Here is a 9911-nt window from a genome sequence, read left to right as displayed (position 1 = left end):
TCGCGGTCCGAAACAACATTACGAAGCGATGAAGGGTGGAAAATACTTTAACCTGGTCGGACAGATCAATACCGACCTGTTTCAACAGCCGCGCCTTATGGTACCTGCCGTCGAAATTCGAGGCGTTTCCCTGTTAAGCAACGACGAATTTAAACTCATATCGGTCCCCAACGACAAGAAAGCGTACAATTACGACGTGGACATTCAAGAAATGACGTTACACTTGAAAAGGCGACGCTAGCACCTTCCCTGTTTTGGAACACGAGCGGCGGCTTCAGACCACGCCGGCCATATACGTGTTACGCGGATTGGAAACCAAAGTGCGGAGTTTGAGTGCCGGGAGCTTGGACGCTCACTTTGAAAACGTTTACCCCGAAAGGGTACCTTCCAAATTATGCGTCGCCCTGCTCGCCACGTCCGACTTTCTCGGCGACATCCAGTTGAGCCCCTACAAATTCCGCCATTACGACCTGTCTCATTCGATGCTCTCCGTGGACGGCGAGCAAGTGCGAGCCGAGTTACACTTTAAGAACGACCTCATCAAAATTCCCTACTTTAACTTCTTGCAGGAACTGGGTGAAAAACATTTCAAGTACAGCTACGATCGATTTAAAACGAACGGGTTCCTTCTCTACTTCAACTTGGACGTGGACAAGTGTTCTTCTCCTTCGCATTTGAACGAGTAGCGAAAAGGAAACGTTCGCCTGCAATTACGCTTCTCTAAAGCCCTTCCACACGCAGTCACTGTCCTCTTGATTTCCGAGTGTCCCAAGCTCATGTGCGTTGACAAGGACTGTACGGTCACCTTCCCATAGAAAAAATGTACGAGAGCGACATCTTGTAACTCGTGTCCCTGAACCCACTCGCTTCCTCCATGCTGAGAGGCATTTGCGCTTTGGACGAAGCCTACGTATTACGCAAGCCCGGCTATTTAATCATCAATACGGAAAGCGCGGCCAGCACTGGGTGCTCTACCTGAAAAACTACAACGGGTCTACTGTGTTTTTCGACAGCTACGGACTTCCCCCCCATCAGAGCAAACCTTCGAAGGACTTTACCTGCAGTGGACGAGTATAACGACCAGTGTATTCAATCGCCTTTTTCGCCTTACTGCGGGCTTTTTTGTATCTACGTAGCCACGCGCATGTCGAAACGCTACAACTTGAAAAATTGTGTATCCATGATTTCCTGTAACCTCGAACAGAATGACGAAACAGTAAAACGTCTCCTCGTGAAAGAACTCGTTTCGTAAAGTAGTCTATCTTCCAAGTAGTCTTCCAACGTGCTGACCCGACACTCGTCGTCGCCGGTCACCGTGACGTCGAGGGATGTGTGGATAACCAGTAGCGACGAACGATAGGTCGGTTGAAATCCGGGTTGATGAGACACGGGTCGACTGTCTCTCCTCGTCAATAATTTTCCAACAGCTCGAGCTTGTAATCTATGAAACGCTTCATTTTCTTTGCAATCTTCCCACTGACGGTCAACAGACGTAAGGGTATCGTCTTGACAATCGAGCGAGAGTCTACCTCGCAGCTATCGCCATGAATATAATCGCGTAATCGCAGCAAGTCCCGATACATTCGCGTTTGCACAAAGGTTGCAAACCGCTGCTCGGGCGTCATGACTGAGACGGAATGAGAGTATATATACACAACCTTTTTTATTGATCGTGAGAGGTTACACATGAATCAGGCTCCAGCTTTGGTTTCGTAGCCAGGAAGACAGCCCAAATACGGACGAAGGCTCGAGTCTAACCAATGGCTGCGGTTTCTCGACCAGAGTTCACCGCAACGACAGATGGTCAGCTGATCGCCGATCCGCAAAAAGAAGGTCTTCGGAGGAGGCTTGAAGGTTAGGACCAGGGGTAGATCTCCCGTCACTAGCCATTCGTAATCTGCACGAAAGGAGCGTGAGAAACACGTGTTTTTTTTACCTTAAACAGACGTACAATCTTCTTCAGTCACAGAGTGACACTGATGGTCCACCTTCTCCATCTTCCTTCAATATTCGAAGCCCTTCGCAACGTACGTCTAACGGTACCGTCCGACAGCCAAGAAACGGGCGTATCAATCCAATGCTTTTGCTCTGAAAAAAATGTGACCGGCTATAGAACGTATTAAAAATAACGAGGAAGCGTACCTTTGGACCACAATCCACCGCAGTTGGTGCAGAAGAAGCGGGCGCTACCAATCTCCCAAAATATGTGAGGCGGGAAAAAACAGACTTCACGCGCAGCAAAAGTGCTGTATACTGGAAACGATACTCTTTACTTAGGAGGATCTACCAAGCTGAGCATGATGGCACGAGAATGACGATCAAACGTTCGCTTCAATATTTATAGTAAAGCTTTTCCTCTCACTCTCTATGACGTCATTGAACGTGTTTGGACATGTTAAGATGTGTTTAAACATGTTTGGACGTGTTCAGACACGGGCGGCGAACCGCCGAAGTCGCCCCTGGACACACTAGTTCCTCTCTCTCCCTCTCTATGACGTCATTGAACGTGTTTGAACATGTTTGGACGTGTTTGGACGCGTGTAGACACGAGCCCTGCGATAAGAAAAACGTCACGCAGCACGAATTAGACTAGTGATTTGTGTATCGCGTCCAGATTTTCCATCGCGTACAACGTCGACGATTTGCGACTCTATCTACCGAGCATAGCTCCAGTAATCATGCGCGTCCTCGAAGCTTATTCCATGCTGTTCAAATTTTGTCTGAGCTCGAAAGCGCTCATGGTTAAGGACGGAGCCGACGGGTTATGAGAGTCGTTCATAACCGCCTAGAAATCGAAGGCGCGATAAATGCTGGTCAAAAACTATGCGAGATAAGGGTCTGGTTTCACCTCGAACGACGTCCAATGTGTCGACTTAAAACTAACGCGCTTAAAACCGAAGCGGATTGGGTGCACGATCGAGCTTCCCGAGCTGCTAAAAAGAAAAACAAAGACTCTCACAAACTTCCACCGAATCACGAAAACGAGTGTTTCAAGTATAGTGTGCTGGCACTCTTGCATCCGTTGAGGAGCAAACCAAACCTTTGTGGAAGTCTGAGGAAACGGGGCCACACTAGACTCCGACAGAAAGGGAAAAAACAGTCTTTACTACGTGGTGCCACTTCGACACTGCCCGAAAAGAAGTGCCAGCTCGAGAGGGAAGAAGCAATCCTCGAGGACCGTGACCATCGTCAGATGGCGGTGGCGCTACACCTTCATGTCAGCAATGTCACATGCTGTCAGGTCAGGTCAGTCAACTCCTTGCTCCTAGTCACATACGTACGCATACCCCACCTCCGAATCCGTGGGGTGACGCATAAAATCGACGGAGCTAAAATCCTCGACCCATTCCAAATCACTGACAGGGAGTTGCTTTATCATACTAAATCCGTAAAGATTGGTGCAATCTATGTATGATATGTACACCTCCTCTTTATCAGGATCATAGCCACTACACAGGGTTATTGGCACGTAAATGACGCCTGCTCGCCTGACGGAGCCCGCCTCTAACGGCCGATTCCATGCTTCTGTACATTTCCTCATCGGTAATCAATTCCAATTTTGCATTCGTGTAATTTAATGCGCATTGTCACGAATAGGATGCCAGAGAAACGCAATGAAGCAATTCCAATCCGCGTGCGCTGTAGCACAGGCGTCGGAAGTGCTGCATTATGTCTGCATGTAATAGGGCATCCGTTTCCAGGTACAATGTGTTATAATCCCGTAAACTCGAGCACCCAAAATGTTCAAATACATGCACAGCGTACTGGTAGTCCTCATCGCTTACATCTTCCCCAGTTAGATCATTTCGAAAAGCGGATTTTTCTGGGAGACTCAACTCGTCGTACACTGCAAAAGAACTAAGGTAACTGTAAGGGAACATACCTTTACGAAGCAAAATTTTGTAGTCGTCTCCAAATACCTGCTTCAAGCATTGGAACGCCTCTGCACCCCCCATGGAATTCACGGTTTCCACAAGCTCCCCAAGTGATGAATTTAGGTACTGCATGGTATCTCTGAAGAGGAAGGTACCAATTTCGAACGAACGAATTTTTTCCATGGAGCTGGCCACAATGAAGGGAGGTCGCTTCCACCCGAGAACGTGAAATTCCCGTAACAGTCCAGCCAAATCATAAGACAAATTGTGGACCATGATCGGCAATTTTTCTCTGGTAGTGCACGCGACGTTACAGGGGTTGCACAGTGTCGCGATATAATTTGTCTCACCCGCAGTACAATGCTTCGAATGATCATGATGCCGGACACGAGGTAGGTCTTTCGCGAATTCCCGTTTACAGTATGCACAGTGGGTGGCAGCTCTGTGCTCGGCTTGTTGTTCATCGCTCAGCACCATTGCAGCGGGGCAGGCATTCAAGGCAATCATTTCATCACGCATTTCCATGAGCGCCTTCATACACTGCTTCGCCGCATCTTCCCCATTGTGTGTTCTAATGCGCATCACCTTTGAGTCATGGGTACGCACGAGCACAGGACAGAAGCTAGAGGTAATGTGACGTTGCATGCCAACACCACTGGGTGCGAGTACGCTCCCAGCGTCCAACGCAACGACGTAGTTGTACTGCTGCATGTACTGTATTTTAGTAAACTCTACAAATTTTTTTCCTGGCTCGCAAAATTCCAACAGGATTTCGTTCACGTCCGTGCAAAGGCGTCGATGTTTCGCCATGCTCTCTTCCTTCACGAAAGAGCGTGTGCAGCGTTCGCATATGAAATGTTGTCAACAAGCGTTCGAGGGACTTAATTAAAAAAAAATGCTTATCTACTTCCAACAAGTGAATTTTCTTTTCCCATTCTAGTTTCGGGGGTCGCGACACATGTACTCCCTGATCGACGTACGCGTACACGTACACGGAAATCTTGTTTTGGTTTTCGAATTCTTCAAGATCAGAGAAGGATACACGGAAGTGACTAGGCCACCAGTACTCCGTTGCATACTTTTCATATTTTTTCCATCGGTTCCTTTCCTGCGGGTGCAAGAGGGCGAGCGTATTGTATTTAAAGCACTCGCCCTCCTTGCGCTCTGGTAAAGGGACATTCGTCAACACGTTTCTGCGTTTAGCCAAATATGTGGGAAGTACCCCATTGCACCCGAATTTTTTAGTTTTCACAGCTGAAATACACATTTCAACTTTTTGGACGTCAGTGGATACAAACCCACTACCCACGCGCTGGTAATTTTCAATGCGCCCGGTGGACTCCTGAATCGCATCCATCAAAGTATTTGCGATTGCTCCATCGCTGTGGACTTCGCGAGCAAGCGCCATAAAATGAGCTATGTGTGCGGTTAGATCCCTCGATTTTCTTTCATCATTAGAACGTCAGAACAAATGCAAAACCTAAAGGGTATTCTTTGTGCTCGCAAAATAGCAATTATATTGTGGAGGTGGTTCATCAAATATTGTCGCAAGTCCTCTACTCCCTGATCGTGAACAGATGCCAATAGCACAAACGCTTTGACGATACCTCGAAATGCGCTATCAGTTTGAAAGAAAGGCAGGAAGGAAATGTCCACATAGGGATGTGATCACTCGACGTGAGCATGCAGTGTGCCAGGTGAAATGTCTGGAGAAGATGGTGAATTCTCTTCCAATGGCTCATCATCCCTGATATCATGAGGATCAAAAAAGCAGAACACGCATCTAGGCACTGAAAAAAAGAAACACTAAGAAAACGTGCACCACAGAGCGTTGATGAAAAATACTTACTTTTGAAGCAAGCTCCGCACACTCCCGAAGCGATGCGAAGACTGCTGCCTCTTCACACATCCTCCCCACTTATATAGCGGCGACCTCGCTGCATGTCCAACATGCACGGGTGCGAGGAGTCGTCATAGCCTAAAAATAACTTGCTCTGCATGTTCAAGGTCGCAGCTTGCCCTTGGCTTCACGTAATGCTCGGTCTGCCTACACCATTGCCGCACCTGAGCGCAAAGTTTGCGCTCTCATCACATGTCATTCCCATACGCAAGTTGCTTCCATGAGCATGCACACAACCATCCCTTTTTGTTCACAGTGGCTGTGGAATTTCAATAATATTACTTAAATGAAACAAATTGCAGTGAAATGCAGATTCATCTCAGACAGGAATTTCTACCCTCAGCGTTAAACGCTCAGATACCAGCATTTCTGCTCGAATAGCAAAATAGCTATGACTTCAAAAATTAAACACATGGTAACAAACTACCATCAACTAACAAAACACCCATTTCTGCTATCAGATCATTCGTGCATAATGCTACATGCACAGCCGCATCGTCCCTGTGTGAAGAGACCACAGGACAAGGGTACACAAATTCACTTAAGCGATGAGGGAAAGGGCTTAAGACCTCAGGAATAATCACAGAGTCACCACACATCGCTACGGGGCTAACACAAGAAAACAACAAGATACTAGCGGCGGGTAAAATTGTAACACTCCTAAACAAGCCCCAACATGCCATGATGACGTCACAAATCAGGAAAAAAGCACACGCGCGCGCACGCAGCAGCTCCGGAATGCACAAGGGGAGGTGCTTTATTGGAATCTCTACTCCTGGCTCAGACACCAGCATTTGTGCTCAAATATCCGTAACTGCAAGATTAAGCACTGCTTACTTCATCAATATATCGAGCACCCAACAAAATCTAACAAACGAACAAAAACAAAACAAACCCACTTTCCGTGATAGAACACGATTCAGCTTTACAAAGTGATTTTCTTCTGCTTTAGCAGTGAAAGAAGAAAAGAGCCATGAAAAATTACACGTACTTTTGCTTGAATAGCTATAACTGCAAAAAAAAAAGAAAGCAAAAAACGAAGCACGTGCTAACAAACGGAGAAAAAGGCACTCATTTCTGCTATCAGAAAATTATTACCATAATGCTACATACACAGTCGCGTTGTCCCTGTGAAAAGAAAGCACAGGACAAGGGTACACAAATCGAATTGGGAAAATCACTTCTACTGGCGCAGCATAATACGATATACACTGATTTTTTTACGGGTGAAAATTGCAATAAGAAGCCACTGCTACGCAAGTGCAACAACCCTTATTTTTAGACCAACATTTCATGCAATACCACATAAATTTATCACTCGAGTCACACGAAAAGGGATACGCAATGTACTTACTGGTTAAGTGGGGTCACAGTTGCACACACACACACAACACAGACACAACGCGCGACAGTGAAAAATAAGAAATTACACGTACTTCTGCTCGAATAGCACAGTGTCAAGCATGACAAAACACATTTTCTACCACCAGAAAATTATTAAACAGAATAATACAATATTCGCAAAAATTAAGCTTGTGTGGCAAACACACAACCTGAGGAACACACCCATTCACATCTGCTTTCTCAATTTATTATACAGGCGTGAGCGATTCGATAAGAATAAAGCACGCTGCTTGGAGAAAGCATATATCATGTGTAGTTCAGTCTACTCTATTGAAAATGCGATAAACCCTATGTTTCAAACAAAAAAAATCACAGTCGGCATAATATACGGCAATATCACTGAAGTCAAACACATTGAACTTACTTGTCAAGTGGGGTCCCAGCTGCACAAACGCGCACGCACACTCGCACATTTTTAGTGCCTCACAACGAGCAAAAACCCAAAGTCTATTTACAGCCACATAAATTCATATTATTCCTCACGTCAATAATTATCCAACCATCGTCAAAACGGGGAACACGCATTTGCGAATGCGAAACAATAGGCCTTCCCGCGGATGTAATACGATATCGCCAGTCGACCGTGCCAAAGCAAAAACGAAACACAGCATCTCAGGAATGCATGTTGCCTATACATCCACGAACAGCGTGCAGCAATTATAATACAGAATGGGATTCATTTCTTTGTACTTTTGTTTGCTTGCATATAAATATTTCACAAGAAATATTACAGAGTAAAAGGAGAACAGCATTTGCTACACATTGTAGCTCTTATCGTTTTTAAACAATCCAGTTTTCATAACCACACTATCATTCACTAAATAGGGGAGTCACTAATAATTCAAATAAGATAAAATATCATTCAATCATCATTGATTGCAAACTTCACGCAAGGATAAGAAACTGCTGCGCGTCGTATTTTTCTTATAAGAAACACCAAATCTCGCCGTGTTAAACACCAACAGCAACGAAGACTAGGCACTTTTGTGTTTATTTTTGTCGTTTCCAGCAGCTCATTACTTTGTGCGAGTCATCAAAAATTAAAAATGTCTGATCTGCTGCTGTTAAAGTGATAAAACATTGTGCCCGCACGGGGAAACGATAACGGAGCGCGCGTCATTGCGTCAGCGTGTCCTAACTGCGTGAACGGGCCCGATGCGGATCACGTGGGGCGCGTTTCGAGGGCTCTGTTTTATCACTTTAACAGCAGCAGATCAGAAATTTTCAATTTTTGACGACTCGCACAAAGTAATAGCTGCTGTAAACGACAAAAATAAATACAAAATTGCCTCGTCTGCGTTGCTGTTGGTGTTTAACACGGCGAGATTTGGTGTTTCTTATAAGAAAAATACGACGCGCAGCAGTTGCTTATCCTTGCGTGAAGTTTGCAATCAATGATGATGGAATGATATTTTATCTCATTTGAATCATTAGTGACTCCCCTATTTAGTGAATGATAGTGTGGTTACGAAAACTGGTTTGTTTAAAAACGATAAGAGCTACAAGGTGTAGCGAATGTTGTTCTCCTTTTGCACTCTGTAATATTTCTTGGGAAATATTTATATGCAAGCAAACAAAAGTACAAAGAAATGAATCCCATTCTGTATTATAATTGCTGCACGCTGTTCTTGGATGTATAGGCAACATGCATTCCTGAGATGCTGTGTTTCTTTTTTGCTTTGGCACGGTCGACTGGCGATACCGTATTACATCCGGCGGGAAGGCCTATTGTTTCGCATTCGCAAATGCGTGTTTCCCGTTTTGACGATGGTTGGATAATTATTGACGTGAGGAATAATATGAATTTATGTGGCTGTGAATAGACTTTGGGTTTTTGCTCGTTGTGAGGCACTAAAAATGTCACTATGGCACTATGGGTGTGCGTGCGCGTTTGTGCAGCGAGGACCCCACTTGACAAGTAAGTTCATTGTGTTTGACTTCAGTGATATTGCCGATATTGCGGTATATTATGCAGACTGATTTTTTTAAGATAAGGTTTATCGCATTTTCAATAGAGTAGACTGAGCTACACATGATATATGCTTTCTCCAAGCAGCGTGCTGTATTCTTATCGAATCGCTTACGCCTGTATAACAAATTCAGAAAGCAGATATGAATGGGTGTGTTCCTCAGGTTGTGTGATCGCCACACAAGGTTAATTTTTGCGAATATTGTATTATTCTGTTTAATAACTTTCTGGTGGTAGAAAATGTGTTTTGTCATGGTTGACACTTTGCTATGCGAGCAGAAGTACTTGTAATTTCTTATTTTTCACTGTCGCTCGTTGTGTCTGTGTGTGTGTGCAACTGTGACCCCACTTAACCAGTAAGTACATTGTGTATGCCTTTTCATGTGACTCGAGTGATAAATTTATGTGGTACTGCATGAAATGTTGGTTTAAAAATAAGGGTTGTTGCACTTGCATAGCAGTGGCTTCTTATTGCAATTTTCACCCGTAAAAAAAGTCAGCGTATATCGTATTATGCTGCGCGAGTAGAAGTGATTTTCCCAATTCCATTTGTGTACCATTGTCCTGTGCTTTCTTTTCACAGGGACAACGCGACTGTGTATGTAGCATTATGCAATATTTATCTGATAGCAGAAATGAGTGCCTTTTTCTCCGTTTATTAGCATGAGCTTTGTTTTTTTTTCTTTTTTTTTCAGTTATAGCTATTCAAGCAAAAGTACGTGTAGTTTTGCATGGCTCTTTTCTTCTTTCACTGCTCAAGCAG

At 44.7% G+C, this 9911-nt stretch overlaps 1 long non-coding RNA gene across 1 annotated transcript; it reads right to left on the bottom strand.

Moving 5' to 3' along the window:
• Positions 1-1823: 1823 nt before the first annotated feature.
• Positions 1824-2520, bottom strand: LOC135374034 (uncharacterized). The gene is made up of 3 exons (XR_010416727.1): positions 2143-2520; positions 1952-2088; positions 1824-1897 (listed from the first exon to the last, which is right to left on the bottom strand). It is a non-coding gene; the product is annotated as an uncharacterized LOC135374034 (long non-coding RNA).
• Between the last annotated feature and the right edge of the window lie 7391 nt (positions 2521-9911).

Source organism: Ornithodoros turicata, unplaced genomic scaffold (assembly GCF_037126465.1).
Source record: "Ornithodoros turicata isolate Travis unplaced genomic scaffold, ASM3712646v1 Chromosome39, whole genome shotgun sequence".
In the NCBI taxonomy this organism is placed as follows: domain Eukaryota; kingdom Metazoa; phylum Arthropoda; class Arachnida; order Ixodida; family Argasidae; genus Ornithodoros; species Ornithodoros turicata.
Note: the sequence above shows the minus strand (reverse complement) of the source record. Positions and strands in the feature narration are given on the sequence as shown.